This window comes from Physella acuta, unplaced genomic scaffold (assembly GCF_028476545.2).
Source record: "Physella acuta isolate Inbredline_101_S28 unplaced genomic scaffold, ASM2847654v3 ptg000283l, whole genome shotgun sequence".
Taxonomy (NCBI): domain Eukaryota; kingdom Metazoa; phylum Mollusca; class Gastropoda; family Physidae; genus Physella; species Physella acuta.
In genome coordinates this window covers 804157-825001 of record NW_026731802.1, presented here as the reverse complement: position 1 = coordinate 825001, position 20845 = coordinate 804157, and the positions used below count along the sequence as shown (strand labels likewise).

The 20845-nt window shown below is 37.2% G+C and overlaps 1 protein-coding gene across 5 annotated transcripts in view; it reads left to right on the top strand.

Moving 5' to 3' along the window:
* Window positions 1–15269: 15269 nt before the first annotated feature.
* Window positions 15270–20845, top strand: part of LOC131939562 (protein unc-80 homolog) — a 140841-nt gene continuing 135265 nt past the window's right edge. Inside the window, exon 1 of one of the 5 annotated variants that reach the window (XM_059297950.1) lies at window positions 15270–15309. The gene's annotated coding sequence lies outside the window, so the exon portion shown is untranslated. Of the gene's footprint in view, window positions 15310–15365; window positions 15411–15533; window positions 15577–20845 lie in introns of those variants that run through there. The other 4 variants (XM_059297953.1, XM_059297951.1, XM_059297955.1 and 1 more) reach the window with 4 other exon arrangements.

Genomic DNA, 20845 nt, shown 5'->3' with positions numbered 1-20845 from the left:
ATTACTAGATTTAGATCTAGGATTTGAACGAGCAGGCTGTTTAGCATAAGTTGGAATGCTCTGATGGGGTTGATGTTTATTGACTAACCTGCTGTTTACTGCATGGATCTCTGAAGGTGCTAAAGATCTCGCCGCATCTGATGACTGCTGGAATGACATTGCAAGTTGTATTGCTTTTTCCAATTTTAGATCTGACTCGAGCAGCAACTTTCTTTGAATATCAGGGCTGTTTACACCTGTCACAAACTTTTCACATAATCTGTCAGACAGCGTGTCTCCGAATTCACAAAATTCACTTAAATGACGTAAAGCAGCAACATATTCTAATATTGACTCGTTTGGTTGACGAGTCCTACTGTCAAATCTAGCTCGACATAGAAACTTTGATGGGGTAGGCGCATGGTGGTCTGTTAGCAATTTGCTCAGCTCGTTAAAGCTCTTGGTAGTTAGACTAGCTGGTGCGCATAAGTCTTTTAGTAGCCTAAATTGTTGAGGCCCTATGACTGTTAACAGAACAGCTCTCTTTTTGGCTTCTATCGTCACGTTGTTTGCTTCAAGGTAAAAGCTTAACCTATCTAGGTAATCTTGAATGATTTCATCATTCGAATCAAATTCTTTTATTTGGCCATACAGCGCCATTATTCTAGAAATACTTAGCTAATATGCTCTAGCAAACCTCTTTTTTGAATAATTAGGTGCTCTTTCTAGTAGATTTTTATCCTCGTCGCCAAAATGTTATAGATTGACGAGGAGCCACATTGGTGTTAACAGTCTTTATTTACAGACAGCCATGATGCAAAGAGGAAGGAAGTGGCGAGAGACAACTATTTATAGATAACAACATGTAAGGGACATCACTCAAGATAACAATATAAATATAATACTAATACAGAAGAGTGAGTTCCCTTGACCTCACAATTATCCCAATCTATTACAACCATCGTACTCGGTTATGGGTGAATAGCTGGGTCCACTACATTCTGGCTGCTGCTGCTGCTTCACTGACAGTGGACGCTCGTTTGTTTGGTAGAGATCTACATTCTCTATAGCTGGGTCCACTACATTCTGGCTGCTTCTGCTTCACTGTCAGTGAACGCTAGTTTGTTTGGTAGAGATCTACATTCTCTATAGCTGGGTCCACTACATTCTGGCTGCTTCTGCTTCACTGTCAGTGGACGCTAGTTTGTTTGGTAGAGATCTACATTCTCTATAGCTGGGTCCACTACATTCTGGCTGCTGCTGCTGACAGTGGACGCTAGTTTGTTTGGTAGAGATCTACATTCTCTAGACTCATTTCCAGTCTAGTGCCTTCTTCTTTTCTTCGTTCTTAATTTTAAGTGTTGGAAGGGATCGAGCCTTGTCTGCCAGAGGGTTGAACTCGAGACTTTTTTTTTCGAATTTATCAACCATGAGCTTTTGCCGACTCGACCGCGCCTCCATCACAATTAAGGATACGTGTCAACTGGTTATGCGCCATTGAGGCCATTGACTCCGATTTTACTTTTCTTTTTGGATTTGCTTCCATAGCCTTTGTCCAACCAAGAACAAACTACAAAGCAGCAGTTGTTTGATTTTGGAGTTGTCTCTCCTAGAAGAGTGGCTGTCCCCAGCTAACGAGCCTCATCGGCTCATCTGCTCATAGTGCCTGTCTAGTGATGATGCTCGCAGTGTCCATCCCCATTTGCACTTGTGTGTTTCTTTGAACGTAAAGTGCCTATGCCCTATACTAGGGTCTTGCCCAGTTTTTCTCAACTGTTTGGTATTTTTACTTTCTCGTATATAAGAAGTATAGAGAAAGTATTGTAATCGTGCAAAAAATTACTTGAAATTTTAACAATTTTCACCGTATTACACCTCAGTCCTTCTTCACATCCGAAGTATAGAAGACTTATTTAAATCGGGCAAAAATTATCAATCCAGATTTATCAAAATTAAAAGGTTTTATGCGTAATCCAGTCTGAAAAACTGGGCTTTGCAATTCTGTCCGTATGTCTGTGTGTCTGTGTGTGTGTGTCTGTGTGTAAACACGATTACTTGAGTACCGTTATAGCTAGGTTGATGAAATTTCATATATAAGTATTTTATAAAAATCGTAGATCCGTATCAACTTTTGATCGATTTCCGATAACCGGAAGTGGTACTTTTTCTACTTTGAATTTTTCAAAAGCCTATAACTTGAGTACTATTTCAGATAGATAAATGAAGTTTCACATGTGAGTAAAAAATCTAATTTTCTACCTTCTGTTAAATTTTGAGTAATTTCCGTTGACAGGAAGTAGTAATTTACGCTACTTCCGATTTCTCAAAAAACTAATGTAAATTTTTAAAGTACTAATAATATTGCGCACTAGTATGCACTTTTTTAATTTGGCGTTCACTTGGTGTGCAATTCTTTTGTCTACGAGATTTTATTCTATTTTTAAAACTTTAAGCATTTAAAATGGATTAAAAATCATGTCTATAGCCCGAGTTCCCATCCCCTGTTGTTTTATATAAGAATATTCGAGAAAGTTTAGGGAAGATCACTCCCAGTTTATTTTTTTCAGGCCACCTGAAGTTCAATATGCGACGGAGGCATCCGTTAATGAAAGTCTCAAGTATGTTGTTATTAGTTTGTGTTACTCTCCACGTCAAATAACAACAGAACAGATTTCACATTACTATTAGACAGTCGTATTTTGTAAAGCGTTGTTGCCGAGGGTGTTGATGAGTACCTGGCCTTGCTGATATGGGTTTTGATGTCCTCGTCTGCTCCCCCATCTTTGCTTACTACACTTCCTAGATATGTCAAGCGATTCACCTCCTACATTAATTTCTTGTAACCTTATCAGGAGCTCCTATGATAGTTCTCACAGCCTCTGTTTTCCCCCGATGATTTTTAAGATGGTCTTAAGTGCTTCTTCGCTGAGTTAGCTTAGCTTGTACTGTGTTCGCTGAGTTAGCTTAGCTTGTACTGTGTTCGCTGAGTTAGCTTAGCTTGGACTGTGGCTTCTGTAGTCGATGTGAGAGGATGCTGATGTCCACAAAATCTAGGTCCTCCAAGTGTTTAGTGAGGTTCTCCTTCTCATGAATGAGTCAGTGAATATCAAAAAGAGCATTGCCATACTCCGGTTTTCAATGGAAAATCGTTAGACAACGTCGTGGATAATCTGACAGTTGTAGTCTTCATAGACTGTTGAATAATGGTGATGAATTTCTGAGGAATTCCACAGTGGGTCATCAACACTTCCCTGTCCACACTATCGAATACCATCCCAAAATCGACAAAGGTCACAAAATAATATGAAATCAAATAATTACGGATGTGCGACAACTCGGCGCCGACCAATGTAGGAGTTACGAATTATCCACTTTCACCCAACTTTTTTAAAGTTCATAGATCCGTAGAAAAAACGTGTTGCCACAAAATGGCAACTCGGGATGTAGACAAAATGTACTTTCTTGTATACGAAGTATAGTGAAAGTACTGTAATCGTGCAAAAATAAAATTTAAAAAATCGCGATTTTTTTTTTCAAATCGACGTTTTACACTTCCCTGAGTAGAAAAAACATAGTTTTTGCAATCTTGTCCGTATGTCTGTGTGTGTGTGTGTGTGTGTGTGTGTGTGTGTAAACACGATAACTTGAGTACCTTTATAGCTAGGTTGATGAAATTTCCTATCAGTATTATATCAAATTTGTAGATCTGTATCAACTTTTCAGCGATTTCCGATAACCAGAAGTGGAACTTTCTGCTGTCATTTTTTCAAAAGCCTATGACTTGAGTGCTATTTCAGTAGAATTAATATCTCCGCCTTCTAACAAATTTTGAGTAATTTCCGTTGACCGGAATTAGTAATTTAAGCTATTTCCGATATGTCAAAAAACGCATGTGAAATTATAAAGTACTAATAATATTCTGCACTATTATACACATTTTGCTTGGCGTTCACTTGGTGTGCAATTCTTTTTTTCTACGAGATTCTATTCTATTTTAAAAAAGTTAAAGTAATTAAAAATCATGTCTATGTTGGCTGGTACCCCATTTGATCCCCCCTTTCCTCCAGTGCCCCCTCCCGTCCCACACCTGAACTGGGACAGCGTATTAACACCCCCCCCTCCCGTCCCATCTAGAGATCTGCAGGCTAGGGGAAGTACCGGTGGCCGGTCTTTGACCTCAGTCTGAACCAACTAACCTGGGATGCACATTTGGGGAAACACGTAATGAGATACCCTGTTGTATTCGAGGTTAAGTCAGGGCATAGACCTCAGGCTGGGTGGTGAGGAGCAGAGAGAAAGAGAACAGTTAAACGTTAGCCTTAGAAGCATGTAGTCGCGTTTTGTTTTGTAAAGTGTGGTAGGGCTGGCCGCGTAGGCGGGCCGTTGTTGTTGGCCAAGCTTTGGTTGTGGACAAATGGCCGGATGTTATGCTGTCATGTGCCTGTCCTGTGAGATGCTGTCCGGTATCTGTCATCGTAATGTCAACCTGTACCTGTGCTGTGAAAGACAAAAATCCTCTAGCGGATTTAAAAGTTGTAAAAAAAAGTATTTATCGATAAGGTACTCTTTTTTCCTATACATTAAAATTAATAAAATTTGAAGGACGATGTTCAGTAGCTCATAAAAAATGAAATACATCCGGGAAAAAATATTTATTTGAATACATATACACATTGTGAATACACATACATGGGTATATATATATATTAAAAAATTAAAAAATACATATGTATGTGTGTCATATATATATATATATATATATATATATATATATATATATATATATATATATATATATATATATATTTATTTATTTATTTATTCATTTATATGACACCCGACTTTGTGGTGCCACTGATTGGCCGTGAGGATCGTAAGGGAGATTTACCTTTACAACCATATTATGATATCAGTAATACCTTTATGAATTTAACCTAAGAGAGGTAATCATGTTTTTTTGTTTCCTAACTCGTTTACGTGTACTGTAAGTTATCCCCTTAGAATTTTTAGAAAAAATTACGGTCAAAGGGAAACAATCATGAAATTATTACGCTACGTAGTTTGGGAGAGGTTATTTCGCTTAAACTTTTTTTAAGTATCTTCGCACATGGTATCCATTAATCGGGTACTACTATATTCAGTGGAAAACTTCAACAGGCGCAGCCGCCGGAGCCCCGGCTATGCGTGACCGGAAGCTCCCCTGTAAGCATTTTGGCGCTTACGTTCGTTTTAAAATAAAGGCTATACACTAAAGACACGCTAGACAACAATAGTCGTTAGAAAGTAAAGTTTCCCTTTCAAACCTGACGGTCTATGGGGCAAGTGAAGTAGAGTTCACTTGTTTCTGTGACCTTGGCATATGAAGAGATAGTGTGGTCCACTATTCCCAGCCGCCTTTACTTTCCCTAACGTGAGTTAGGTAACCCAACAGAGTTGGGTGGACTCAGGGACGGTCTACTGACTTGAACCCGGATTCGAACTCGTGACTTACGGGTTAGCAGTCCAGCTCTTTACTAGCTAGACCACTCCGTTGTTGACTAGATCTATATCGAATTGGGCGAGTTTGCCGGTGCCCCGCATATTTGCGATTTGCCCCGGGTTATCCTTGGACTTTCTCCTGAGACCGCGGCAACGCGCGGGACGGGCACGGTAGTTTATAAAATATTTATTAATATTTTATTGATATACATTATTATAATAATATGTATAATATGAATATACAAAAGGATAAAAAAAATACTATACTGATTTATATTATATAATAATATATTAATATCTTATATATATAATTCTCTTCTGGGATCAGTTAGAAAACAAGCTGCAAGCGCCTCCTTGCAGTCCCCTCTCTTTCTATCACTATCACTACCACCCTACCCCACCCCCACATGGTCTGCTGAGCTGTGGTCACGTTAATGTTTACAAACCGTACAGCCAGGTTTAGTGACGGCTATTAGGGGCAGATAATTAAGTTTGAACCGACTTTAAACTTACAGGAGGTAACTAAGAGGAAGGGGGGGGGGGAGGTTAGTGTTTTAAAGCAAATATTTTCTGTGGCAGCATTGGTACTGTCGAATTCACAAATTATGGATTACTGAAAGTAGAAAATAAATCAACTCAATAGCGGCGTATGATACGCCGCGGGTCGGCTCGTACATTATATTAATATACGTTAGTAATATTACTATTTAGAAATATTAATATTAGTTAATAATATTAGTAGTTATTGTAAATATTAATAAATTTTAAAATTCATATTGAAATTAGACAAATCTTCTCTTTTCGACTAAGAATTTTTTTTATACAGTGCGATATATTTGTTAAAAATTACGCTTGTGTTAAATTTCTTAATTTAAGTTTTTTCTCGTACCTGAATTTAAGCGAGGTAATCCCGGCTAATCTATAAAATGAAGTAAATTTATTGGTTTTTCCCCTTTAACCATAAACTTATGGCTGGATCCATATATAATTATTTTATAACTAAGACCCAAAAAAAAAAAAAACACGGTACAAAAATGAGCATTCTTTCTTATTATAGACCTATCATAACTGATTTAATTTGATAAATATTTACATACATAAACATATTTTAGAGGCTTAACGCTTTTAGATCCTGGTTTCAGCAGTATTCAAAACAAAAATTACCGTCGAAAGTTTAATACCTACAACAGCAGGTTACTTCATACGTTAATTAATGTCCGATAAAATTTTTAAAATCAATTTGAAATATGTTTCTACGCTCGAAACAAATATTATTAATACTTTCAATTTAACTCATTTTGTATCAACATATAGTTTCCTTTAGAAAATCTTCTTGTAACTTTTTCTATATAGATCTAGATACGGTTATTGTTGAAAAAAAATTAAGATTATCAAAATTTGATTGTGTAATGTTCTGTAAATATGAAACTTGTGTTTTATTCATTAAACAAACTCCCCCCCCCCCCCCCCATATAACATAAAATTATGAACAGAGGTACCCTCGTCTCAACTATTTTGTAAATCAATGTTATATCACACCCTCCCCCTTTTGACCACACATTCTCTGTTCTTTTCTTTTAAAATTTAAACCATACTACGAAAATGAAAAATACTAGATGATTCTTCACTGACCGTTGAAAAATGTTTGGGGAGTATACTAATATATACAATACTAACTACCAGTGGCGGAACTAGAAAAAACAGGCCCCCCCCGCAGAATTTTTTTTTGGGCCCCTATATATATATATATATATATATATATATATATATATATATATATATATATATATATATATATATATATATATATGGAAAACATGGGTCGCTCTAAATTAAAAAAAAAATTCCATCTGGTACACGAATAAATCAGAGGTTTTCCAACACACGAGCTGGCCCCTTTCAGTTTTCCAAGTGAGAAGCACAAACTCTCTAAATGTAGTCCAACACACCAAACTGAGGCTTTCATCAAAACGTTACCAACCGTGTGCCCTGTTTTCCAGAAGTTGAATTAAATGTTAACAATGTAGGCAGTTCATTTCTTGGATCTTAGGGCGCGGGTTTGTCCACACTACCAACTAGACACGCCAAGGCATGCTGTAAGTCCCTCGGCGACGGCCCAGGTGTCAGGGGAGTCACGGGGCTCTTGGAGCTACCGGTTACATTACTGCACGGGTGATGGGTGCAACACATTGTTTCTTCCGGCAGAGCTCCCCCCCCCCTCCCCTCCCCCGAAAACAGTCTACCCTGGAAGAAACATTGGTGCGACACCTAATTAGATTTAGTCATCGAGTGTTGTAGCGAGACTTATTCCTAGTGTTGTGGGAACTTTTAATCGACTGTCTGTGGGGGCCAACTTGATCATATGTGATGCGCTCAGGATGACACTGCCGCCGGTTGTATTCAAGTAGTACATCCGCTTATGCAGGATCTTCGGGCGTTAAATCACATATTTCCGTTAGGATCCCCCACTCCAATATGTACAAATGTTAGACCTATGACAGAAACCTTTGCGGGGCTGTACTCAACAGCTTCCCAAGTTTTCATGGCGATTGGGTGAATGATGCAGTAATGCATAATAGACAGAAAAATGTTTTTCACGTGTACAACTGTATGTGGCCAGGTCACGCGTTGGATAACCTTCTGATTTAGGGGAAGGGGGGGGGGACTAACAAAAAGCCAGACCCTCACACACCCCCACCTCAATGACGTCATTTATAAATAAAAATTGACTATTATTAATGTCCAATTAATTCTAAACGTTCTAATTAATTTCTAAATAATTATATAAATATATATAAAAAATAATCTTACCTGCCCTGTTTTGTGAATTAGATGTGCCTAATACTAATACTATGAAAGTAAATTAATATCTGTTGACTAGATCTAGTGCTGTCTAGTGTCTGACAAAATGTGCTGAAGGGGTGAATCGTACGGTTAGGAAGTAGTTCATAAACGATACATTTATCTCCTCAATACTTGTGAGGTTGAGAAAGAGGGATGGGATAGGGTTCGGCTCGGGGAAAAAACTTGAAAGAGACAACAAAATGCCGCTAAGAAAAACCGCGCATCATGAAAGCCCACTTCATGTGTAGCGGCTTTTCGTGCTATGGACTTTGTTGTTTTTTAAAAAGAATTTTGCCGGCGACAGCGTGTAATAGATTGAGATAATTGTGAGGTCAAGGGAACTCACTCTTCTGTATTAGTATTATATTTATATTGTTATCTTGAGTGATGTCCCTTGTGCATTGTACTTCCTCTTTGCATCATGGCTGTCTGTAAATAAAGACTGTTAACACCAATGTGGCTCCTCGTCAATCTATCACATTTTGGCGACGAGGATGGGATAAACATCTACTAGAAAGAGCACCTACTTACGCAAAAAAGAGGTTTGCTAGAGCTTATTAGCTAATTATTTCTAGAATAATGGCGCTGTATGGCCAAATAAAGCAATTTGATGCGAATGATGAAATCATTCAAGATTACCTAGATAGGGTAAGCTTTTACCTTGAAGCAAACAACGTGACGATAGAAGCCAAAAAGAGAGCTGTTTTGTTAACAGTCATAGGGCCTCAACAATTTAGGCTACTAAAAGACTTATGCGCACCAGCTAGTCTAACTACCAAGAGCTTTAACGAGCTGAGCAAATTGCTAACAGACCACCATGCGCCTACCCCATCAAAGTTTCTATGTCGAGCTAGATTTGACAGTAGGACTCGTCAACCAAACGAGTCAATATCAGAATATGTTGCTGCTTTACGTCATTTAAGTGAATTTTGTGAATTCGGAGACACGCTGTCTGACAGACTATGTGAAAAGTTTGTGACAGGTGTAAACAGCCCTGATATTCAAAGAAAGTTGCTGCTCGAGTCAGATCTAAAATTGGAAAAAGCAATACAACTTGCAATGTCATTCCAGCAGTCATCAGATGCGGCGAGATCTTTAGCACCTTCAGAGATCCATGCAGTAAACAGCAGGTTAGTCAACAAACATCAACCCCAACAGAGCATTCCAACTTATGCTAAACAGCCTGCTCGTTCAAATCCTAGATCTAAATCTAGTAATAATTATCAAAAATGTCATCGATGCAAAGGTCCCCATGCATCTCATCGGTGCAAGTTCAAGTCTGCAACTTGTTATAAGTGCAGTAAGCAAGGTCACATTGCCAAGGCCTGCTTTGCAAAGTCTTCGTCTGTTGCTAAATCTAGCCAGTCAAGACAGTACCGCAACCAAAGGCAGCACTATGTTAACTCTCACCAAGACTACCTAACCCAACCAATGAACCACTCTACCTGTGAAAATGCTCAAACTGATTTGCAGCCGGATTTCAACCTATTCTCTGTGAAATCAATAAGTCATGCTCCCATCAATGTACTAGTTAATATCAACGGTAAGAGCATCAGCTTCCAACTTGACACTGGAGCATCTCTAACAGTCATAACAAAGAAAGATTTTGACGCTGTCACAGGAGGATCAGTGCCTCTACAGCCATGTCACAAGTGTCTAACAACATACACTGGTGACAATGTTCCGGTAATAGGAGAGTGTATGGTTCATGTAAGTTATAATGGTCAAAGTGTTAAACTTCCTCTTCTTGTGGTTGAAGGAAATGGACCACCATTACTAGGTAGGAACTGGTTAAGTGATCTTAAGTTAAATTGGGAGAGTATTTGTTCATTGAAGAATGTAAAAGAATCTAGTCTTACTTCACTAGATAAAGTAATATCTGAAAATAAATGTGTTTTTGGTAATCCAGGATTACTGAATGATAGAACAGTGAAGTTAAGCATTAAAGACACAAATCCAAGATACTGCAAAGCTAGAGTTCCACCTTATGCAATGAGGAACAAAATTGAAAATGAGCTAAGTAGATTGGAATCTAATGGCATTATAAAGAAGGTAGACTATTCCGATTGGGCGTCGCCCATTGTGCCAGTGTTAAAGAAGGATGGTTCTATAAGAATTTGTGGAGATTATAAAACTACACTGAATAAGCAAATAGAGCTAAATAGGTACCCTATACCTAACATTGAGGAAATTTCTTTGAATTTGGCAGGAGGAGACAAATTCACTGAATTAGACTTTAGTCATGCTTACACTCAACTAGAACTGCATCCAGATTCAAAAGTCTATACGACAATAAACACACATAAAGGACTCTACCAATATGAAAGACTATGTTTTGGCATATCATCTAGCCCTGGAATTTTCCAAGCTGTCATGGACAGTATTTTTAAGGACATTCCAAATGTTTGTGTGTACTTTGACAATGTGTACATAACTGGTAAGAATGACACTGAACATCTTAAAACACTTGATAAAGTATTGAAAATTGTTGGTGAAAAAGGTTTAAAGATAAACAAAGATAAATGTCAATTCATGCTGACAGAAATTAGTTTTCTTGGATATATATTAAGCAAGCAAGGCATCAGACCTCAACCTGAGAAAACAAAAGCCATTAAAGAAGCACCCAAACCTGAAAATACCCAACAACTAAGAGCTTTTTTGGGCTTGATAAATTACTATGCAAAGTTCATAGGAAATCTGTCTGGTAAACTATCACCACTGTACAAGCTGCTACAGAAAAATGCAACTTGGCACTGGGGTAAACAACAAGAAGCTGCTTTTAATACAGCAAAAGAGGCTTTGTCTTCTGACACCTTACTAACTCACTATGACCCAGGGAAAAGACTTGTATTAACATGTGATGCTTCACCAGATGGTGTAGGAGCAGTCTTGTCCCACATGGATGAGAAGGGTGACAGACCCATTGCTTTTGCCAGTAGATCTTTGAACCAGGCTGAGAAAAATTATTCTCAGTTAGATAGGGAAGGCTTAGGCATCATTTTTGGTGTTAAGAAATTTCATAAGTTTCTGTTTGGTAGGAAGTTCACCATCTTTACAGATCATAAACCATTGCTAGGTTTATTTGGAGAAAACAAAACCCTACCTGAGCATGCCTCACCAAGAATTCAAAGATGGGCTATCACACTAACTGCATACAATTATGAATTGAAATACAAACCTGGATCTGAGAATAGTGCAGATAGTCTTAGTAGATTACCTTTAAAAAAAAACCAAAGCCTGAGCTATGTACCAGAAGATGTATTTGTTCTCTTCACTATCATGGATAACTCCAATATAAATGTGAATGATATTAAGAGAGAAACACAAAAAGATGAGTGCTTAATAAAAGTATATGAGTACTGTAAGAATGGTTGGCCTGAAGAGTCTGTGAATGATGACTTAAGGCCATATTAAATAAGAAATAAAAACCTTTGTGAAGAAAATATAAAAGATGGAGAAGATACAGTCCATTATCAGTCAGAGTTGCCTAAACAAAGTATTTGTAACTTAATAAATGATTATGGTGATATGGCAATTTCAAATGCTTTCAAAGAGAATACATTAGTAAGAAGGAATGTGATCATCAAACAACTTTGCTAACATCATTAGCACTTACAGAAACTAAAAGGGTAACATCAAAAGAAAAGAAAAAAGATTTTTGCCATTTAATACACCCACTTCAAATACTGGATCTCAGTTGCAAAGTGATATTGTCCAGGATATTACTTTTAAACAGTATTTTTGGTTACCATGAAAGCACTATCAGATTACCTGAGAAAATGGATCAATCAAAGAAATCTATGTCAGTTAAGGATCTGAATAACAGCATAATACTTTCAGATGCCAATTCAAAAATAGTTCCAGTAAATCATGACAAATCATCCATTGAAAGAGAATTTGGTGTTAATAAGAATGTGTATCTAAGAAATTATGGGAGAAAGGAAAAATGGATACCAGGTCAAATTGTTCAATGTACAGGACCTGTGCCTTATAAAGTTAAAAATAACTTGTGCAGATAATAAGTGTGAATCTGTCAATCCCACCAAGTCTGATCAGTTCACACCAACTCAGTTTGTTCCACAACCAAGTTCTGTTGATATGAGTGAACCAAGTTGTCTGGAGTCAGAAAATGTAAATTCTGGAGTTAATGATTTAAATCCTAGACCTCCTGAGATAGAGAATCCAAATGGTCAGAATATTGAGTCACCAAATCAAAAGCCACTGAGAAGGTCATACAGGACAATCAAGGTCCCAAATAAGTTAGACCTATGATTTTAAAGGTCAAAAGGACTTTGACATCATTGTTTTGTATCTTGATTATGTTGTGGCATATTGTGCATTGTTTGTAAGATGTAATCTACCATAGTGTTCATGTTACAATATAATTGGTGATTTTAGGATACTATCAATTGTTCTATTGAGAGATGTGTTATTGTGTTCTAAGGGTAAAGGGATGTAATAGATTGAGATAATTGTGAGGTCAAGGGAACTCACTCTTCTGTATTAGTATTATATTTATATTGTTATCTTGAGTGATGTCCCTTGTGCATTGTACTTCCTCTTTGCATCATGGCTGTCTGTAAATAAAGACTGTTAACACCAATGTGGCTCCTCGTCAATCTATCACACAGCGTGTGTTTGATTGTAGGGAAATAGAACTCGGCCTTGACGATGGTTAAAAAATACAACTATAAATAACTCTTTTAAATATGTAAAAAATGTGTCGACAATTTTTTAACCCCCTTTTTGGTCCCCATCCCCTGCCCCACCCGCCACAGTACACTTTGGAGGATCGGTCAAACAGTTACGTGTCCTCTATTTAGCTATTAAAAGGGGGGGGGGAACGAGTCAAAGAAGTCATTCAAATTTGAAGAGTTACCTATATTTTACACTAGTTTGTGTAATGGATTTTATCTTTTGCGGAAGAGCGTGTATAGTGACTGTAAAATAAAGATAATCGTACCGCAGCTACAGTGTTTTTCTTTTATAAACCAAATATTAAGGCAAAAAATGCACGAAAATTAAATTCAAAATTTTTAAAAATATTAATTTTAATCAGCCGTGGGCCCCTAAACGGCTTGCCCCCCCCCCCCCCCTGCCGCGCATTGCGGGGTCTGGCGGGACTGTAGTTCCGCCCATGTTCATCAGGTAAATGAACAACTACTGACTAGTGTCTTTAACAAAATGTGCAGAAGTGGTCAGTTTACAGTTCAGTAGTTCATAGACGGTTCGTTAATCTACGCATTACATCTTATTGTAAGAGTAAGGGTGTGGTGAGGGGTAGAGGGGAGGGGTAGGGGTGAGAGGGGGGGGAGGGGAGAGAGTTGGGAAGGTTCATTGGAAGGGGACAAGAAAGCGCCGATAAACATCTACATCAATAGTGCCGACTTTTTCCGGTCGTCTAGAAGACCAGGATAGTCGCCGCAACATTTCCCCAGCCCGATTTCAAAGCGTGCCGGCACAGTCAAATTTCAGATGTTTCGCTACAAGTTTATTGATACAGTTGTTAAAGTAAAAATGAACGCAATTATAAATGTATGAGATCGAAATAAATAATATTATTTTTTGTAGAATTCAGGCCAGTAGTTTAAACACACAATCATAGATATGTATTTTAATAATGTAAACAATATAACAATGCTTTTTTGTTCTCCTAATCGACGCCACTAAAAAGAACGGTAGGCTACGTCTTTGAAGTTGTCTATATGTCTGGCGGTCTCTCGAGCTATAGTCTGTGCATTTTTCTCAAAGACGTTTGCCGACTATCGTGTTTGTAACTGTAGAAGAAAGATAACTCGACCTCCACCTAATTTTTTTTTAAATTTTTAATTTTTTTTTTTTAAATAATTTAGCCAGGATTTTTGGGCCCCTAATCGGTCTGGGCCCCCCCCCGCATTGCGGGGTCTGGCGGCACTGTAGTTCCGCCCCTGCTAACTACCCCTCCTCCCTTTTGACTGTCGCTTTTACAATACAAACAAATAACATTACCTCCTAAATCGATTATAAAAAGAACAAAAAATTACTTTGTGTAGTGTCAAGTTATTCAATTATAAATACGTTAGTGGAAATTAGTTTTGGTCATTCATGTCAATTAAAGTATATATTTTGCACTGTGTGTTATACCTTTATTGTGTATGGATTTGTTAAATTGTAATGTTTGCCTCTCTTAGATATAGTTATTGTTTAAAACTTTCTTCTATAATTCTTGTATCATTTAGATTATTTTGTATTCACATTCTTGATTACAATTTTACTGTCGTATCGTTTTGAAATCCACAGTTTCAACAAAATCATGTAGATCTATCAACTAGCCTTACATGAGATACGTGAACTTTGATGATCTTGTAATATAAATGTACACCTTTAGCTTCATAATAATGAGTTCTACAAACAGTCAGTTAGAACGGTATGCTGAGACAAAACAGGTTTCAAAGAGTTTAGGGTCCCCTCTCGGACTTGGAGGCGAGGCTGTCAATGTAAGAAAAAAATGTAAAAGATCGGGCTTTGGCCGAACACACACACACACACACACAAGTGTTGATTATCATTAAATTAGTCCTATTCCTATATCGCTACTTTACCATTGTAAGTAGTTACTAGTGTCACAGTGTGTGTATTTAAAAACTTTGTTTGGTTTTTTGAAATTCTCTTTACATTTTATACGTAGAATCAAATAATTATATTATGTAGGTCTAATGTGCTATTTTTTTTCTAAAAGTGTGTATACAATATATATATATATATATATATATATATATATATATATATATATATATATATATAGGCCTATATATATATATATATATATATATATATATATATATAGGCCTATATATATATATATAATATATAGGCCTATATTATATATATATATAATATCTATAATGAACTTTTTACTTTAAAGAGCTCTTATCTAGTTAACACCTATTATTATGCAGGGTGATAGGTCAACAATACAAAAAGAGGCTGAAAATGAAAATAAGCACCGACTATTCAGAAATTGTGGACGCAAATTAAATTTAATATTAATATAAAAACATGTCAAGTTCTAGATCTAGATATAATCTAGATCTAGATCTATCTTAAGGTCTAGTTGAGTTAAAGGCTAGGTATTCTTATTGTTGAAATAAGTCCTAATGTTGTAGTTGTAAGTGAGTAAGATTGTAAGTTTAGTAGATCTGGATCTAGATCTAGATCTAGATCTAGTAAGAGTAAGAAGTACTAAACTAAGTCTAAGAACTAAGAAGTTACTAAGAAGTAAAATTACTAAAATTAGTAAGTAAACCTTGCCTTAGCTTAGTTTATTAGTTAGTTAGATTCTATTAGTTTATTAGATCTAGATTCTAGTTAGTAGTAATATTATTCTAGATCTATATATTATCATATATTAATATTAGAATCTAGAAATCTATTATTTAGTTAAGACTTAAGACAGACTCCCAGACTTAGAGGACTAACAGCCAACAGGACTACAGTAAAGTACAGTTACAGTAACAACTACACTAACTAGTAAACTACTAAACTAGGAGAACTAAGTTTATTATAGTTTACGAGCCGACCCGCGGCATATCATACTCCGCTTTTAGTTGTTTTTTCTACTTTTCAGTAATTCATAATTTGTGAATTCGACAGTACCAACGCTGCCACTGAAAATATTTCTTTAAAACACTAAAAGTAATTAAGTATCTGGTTAAGGACGATTACCCCCCCCCTTTCCTTCCCCCCCTCCGTTACAGTAAACTCCACTTAGTTACTCCCCCCTCCTACGTTTAAAATCGTTTCAAACTAAATTATCTGCCCCTAATAGTCGTCTCTAATCCCAGCTCTGTTTGTAAACATTTAGAGTGAACCACAGCTCACCAGACCATGTAGGGGTGGGGGTGGTAGGGAGCGCGCTTACAGCTTGTTTTCTAGCGTCTCCCAGAAGACAATTATATATATAGATATTTTTATAAGTTTATTTTTATATTTTATAAAGTTATAATATAGGCCTAGATCTAAATAAAGTACTAAAAGTAGGTAATCTATCGTTTTAGGTACGTAAAATCGCCAGCGACTAGTAATGTGAAAAACAGGTGACTCCTTAAATTTTAATAATTATTTCACATTTTGAGGAGGATTTATGTTATGAAAAATACACAAATGTTTCCTTGTTTCGTTCATGTACCTGTTTTTAAACAATTGAATTAAAACTTTTCAGTAATAAATGAAGACTAGCAATGTTTCCAACAGATGCAACCATGCTCATTTACTAGATCTATAGCAGCCACCTTGTTAATTTTTGTTATTGTAAACTTAGGCCTATAGCGCAAGACTCAGGGGAAGCCACTCTAACTTACAGATGGCCGCTTTTTGTATAGCAAACACTGCTGTTTAAAGTTAATTTCTTGCTTTATTGATATACTAGGCATACTGCCTAGCTTCGCTTAGGTTTTCAAAAACATTTGATAATTTGAATAGTAATTATTAGGTGATGGATGAGGCGTGGAGTGCTTAAATGTAAACAGTAATGCTAATTTTAGAGAAGATGTTTGTAGGCCTATGCTCTTTAACATCAGCTTTCAGAGAAAGTGTTCGAAAGTACGCAATTTATAACTAAGATGGAAATAGAACTACAGAGGTTCCATGAACAGTATATCTCATAATTTATATTACATTGACTTTTAAAATTAATTTTTTATTTAATTATGATACGTAGCTTAATTAATAACTTATTTTTATCTAAAACAAATGCTATACTTTGTCGTTTTCTGTTTCTGTTTAAAATAGTATACAATTATTTGAAAAATAATTATTTAAAAAGGTTACCTCCCTTGGAAATTAACCGAATGACGTATCTCTGTGTTTACTTTTTTTTTAAACAAACAGTTACTATGCTTATATAAGAAAATACGATATATAAACATATTTAACGACTACAATAGCTTTTTCCGACGGGATTAAAGTTTTTTTGTTACCCTCCAGGGTCGGTCTACGACCTCAAATAATATTAACGGGATCGATCGTCAAATTATTTATATATATCTCATATAAGGAGAATTTCACTCGCGGTCATCTTTTAGCACTGGTCGAGGGCTTTGAGTCTGACCAACAGTTTTTCCATACGGCCTAGTCATCTATAGAAGTGTATGCAAAACATTAGCATGATGTACAGAGGTTAAGTAACGTAAAAATTGTGTTGAAATTACCCTGTTTTTTTCCATAAAATACAAAGATTATATAGGGAAATACGACTGGTCAGTTTTGACCCCTTTACGAAGTTTTCCCAGATATGCCGAGTTTTTTGTGACACCCCAAGGCGTTCTCCTACCACCTCACAAAATATCAAGGGGGGTCGTCGGAGGAAATTTTTTTTCGTAATAGAGCTCATATAAAGAGAATTTCACTCGCGGTCACATTTTAGCCCTCGTCGAGTGCTTTGAGTGAAACCGACAGTTTTCCCTAAAGGTCAAGCCATTGACCTAAGAGTATGCAAATATTTAGCCAGATATACTGAGTTTAAGTACCCTAAAGCCTGCGTTGAAATGACCCTCTGTTTTTCCAATAAAATACAAAGATTATATAGGGAAATACAACTGGTCAGTTTTGACCGCTTTACGAAGTTTTCCCAGATATGCCGAGTTTTTTGTGACACCCCAAGGCGTTCTCCTACCACCTCACAAAATTTCAAGGGGGGTCGTCGGAGGAAATTTTTTTTCGTAATAGAGCTCATATAAAGAGAATTTCACTCGCGGTCACATTTTAGCCTTCGTCGAGGGCTTTGAGTGAAACCGACAGTTTTCCCTAAAGGTCAAGCCATTGACCTAAGAGTATGCAAAAATTTGGCCAGATATACTGAGTTTAAGTACCCTAAAGCATGCGTTGAAATGACCCTCTGTTTTTCCAATAAAATACAAAGATTATATAGGGAAATACAACTGGTCAGTTTTGACCGCTTTACGAAGTTTTCCCAGATATGCCGAGTTTTTTGTGACACCCCAAGGCGTTCTCCTACCACCTCACAAAATTTCAAGGGGGGTCGTCGGAGGAAATTTTTTTTCGTAATAGAGCTCATATAAAGAGAATTTCACTCGCGGTCACATTTTAGCCCTCGTCGAGGGCTTTGAGTGAAACCGACAGTTTTCCCTAAAGGTCAAGCCATTGACCTAAGAGTATGCAAAAATTTAGCCAGATATACTGAGTTTAAGTACCCTAAAGCCTGCGTTGAAATGACCCTCTGTTTTTCCAATAAAATACAAAGATTATATAGGGAAATACAACTGGTCAGTTTTGACCGCTTTACGAAGTTTTCCCAGATATGCCGAGTTTTTTGTGACACCCCAAGGTGTTCTCCTACCACCTCACAAAATTTCGAGGGGGGTCGTCGGAGGAAATTTTGTTTCGTAATAGAGCTCATATAAAGAGAATTTCACTCGCGGTCACATTTTAGCCCTCGTCGAGTGCTTTGAGTGAAACCGACAGTTTTCCCTAAAGGTCAAGCCATTGACCTAAGAGTATGCAAATATTTAGCCAGATATACTGAGTTTAAGTACCCTAAAGCCTGCGTTGAAATGACCCTCTGTTTTTCCAATAAAATACAAAGATTATATAGGGAAATACAACTGGTCAGTTTTGACCGCTTTACGAAGTTTTCCCAGATATGCCGAGTTTTTTGTGACACCCCAAGGCGTTCTCCTACCACCTCACAAAATTTCAAGGGGGGTCGTCGGAGGAAATTTTTTTTCGTAATAGAGCTCATATAAAGAGAATTTCACTCGCGGTCACATTTTAGCCTTCGTCGAGGGCTTTGAGTGAAACCGACAGTTTTCCCTAAAGGTCAAGCCATTGACCTAAGAGTATGCAAAAATTTAGCCAGATATACTGAGTTTAAGTACCCTAAAGCATGCGTTGAAATGACCCTCTGTTTTTCCAATAAAATACAAAGATTATATAGGGAAATACAACTGGTCAGTTTTGACCGCTTTACGAAGTTTTCCCAGATATGCCGAGTTTTTTGTGACACCCCAAGGCGTTCTCCTACCACCTCACAAAATTTCAAGGGGGGTCGTCGGAGGAAATTTTTTTTCGTAATAGAGCTCATATAAAGAGAATTTCACTCGCGGTCACATTTTAGCCCTCGTCGAGGGCTTTGAGTGAAACCGACAGTTTTCCCTAAAGGTCAAGCCATTGACCTAAGAGTATGCAAAAATTTAGCCAGATATACTGAGTTTAAGTACCCTAAAGCCTGCGTTGAAATGACCCTCTGTTTTTCCAATAAAATACAAAGATTATATAGGGAAATACAACTGGTCAGTTTTGACCGCTTTACGAAGTTTTCCCAGATATGCCGAGTTTTTTGTGACACCCCAAGGTGTTCTCCTACCACCTCACAAAATTTCAAGGGGGGTCGTCGGAGGAAATTTTGTTTCGTAATAGAGCTCATATAAAGAGAATTTCACTCGCGGTCACATTTTAGCCCTCGTCGAGTGCTTTGAGTGAAACCGACAGTTTTCCCTAAAGGTCAAGCCATTGACCTAAGAGTATGCAAATATTTAGCCAGATATACTGAGTTTAAGTACCCTAAAGCCTGCGTTGAAATGACCCTCTGTTTTTCCAATAAAATACAAAGATTATATAGGGAAATACAACTGGTCAGTTTTGACCGCTTTACGAAGTTTTCCCAGATATGCCGAGTTTTTTGTGACACCCCAAGGCGTTCTCCTACCACCTCACAAAATTTCAAGGGGGGTCGTCGGAGGAAATTTTTTTTCGTAATAGAGCTCATATAAAGAGAATTTCACTCGCGGTCACATTTTAGCCTTCGTCGAGGGCTTTGAGTGAAACCGACAGTTTTCCCTAAAGGTCAAGCCATTGACCTAAGAGTATGCAAAAATTTAGCCAGATATACTGAGTTTAAGTACCCTAAAGCATGCGTTGAAATGACCCTCTGTTTTTCCAATAAAATACAAAGATTATATAGGGAAATACAACTGGTCAGTTTTGACCGCTTTACGAAGTTTTCCCAGATATGCCGAGTTTTTTGTGACACCCCAAGGCTTTCTCCTACCACCTCACAAAATTTCAAGGGGGGTCGTCGGAGGAAATTTTTTTTCGTAATAGAGCTCATATAAAGAGAATTTCACTCGCGGTCACATTTTAGCCCTCGTCGAGGGCTTTGAGTGAAACCGACAGTTTTCCCTAAAGGTCAAGCCATTGACCTAAGAGTATGCAAAAATTTAGCCAGATATACTGAGTTTAAGTACCCTAAAGCCTGCGTTGAAATGACCCTCTGTTTTTCCAATAAAATACAAAGATTATATAGGGAAATACAACTGGTCAGTTTTGACCGCTTTACGAAGTTTTCCCAGATATGCCGAGTTTTTTGTGACACCCCAAGGTGTTCTCCTACCACCTCACAAAATTTCAAGGGGGGTCGTCGGAGGAAATTTTTTTTCGTAATAGAGCTCATATAAAGAGAATTTCACTCGCGGTCACTTTTTAGCCCTCGTCGAGGGCTTTGAGTGAAACCGACAGTTTTCCCTAAAGGTCAAGCCATTGACCTAAG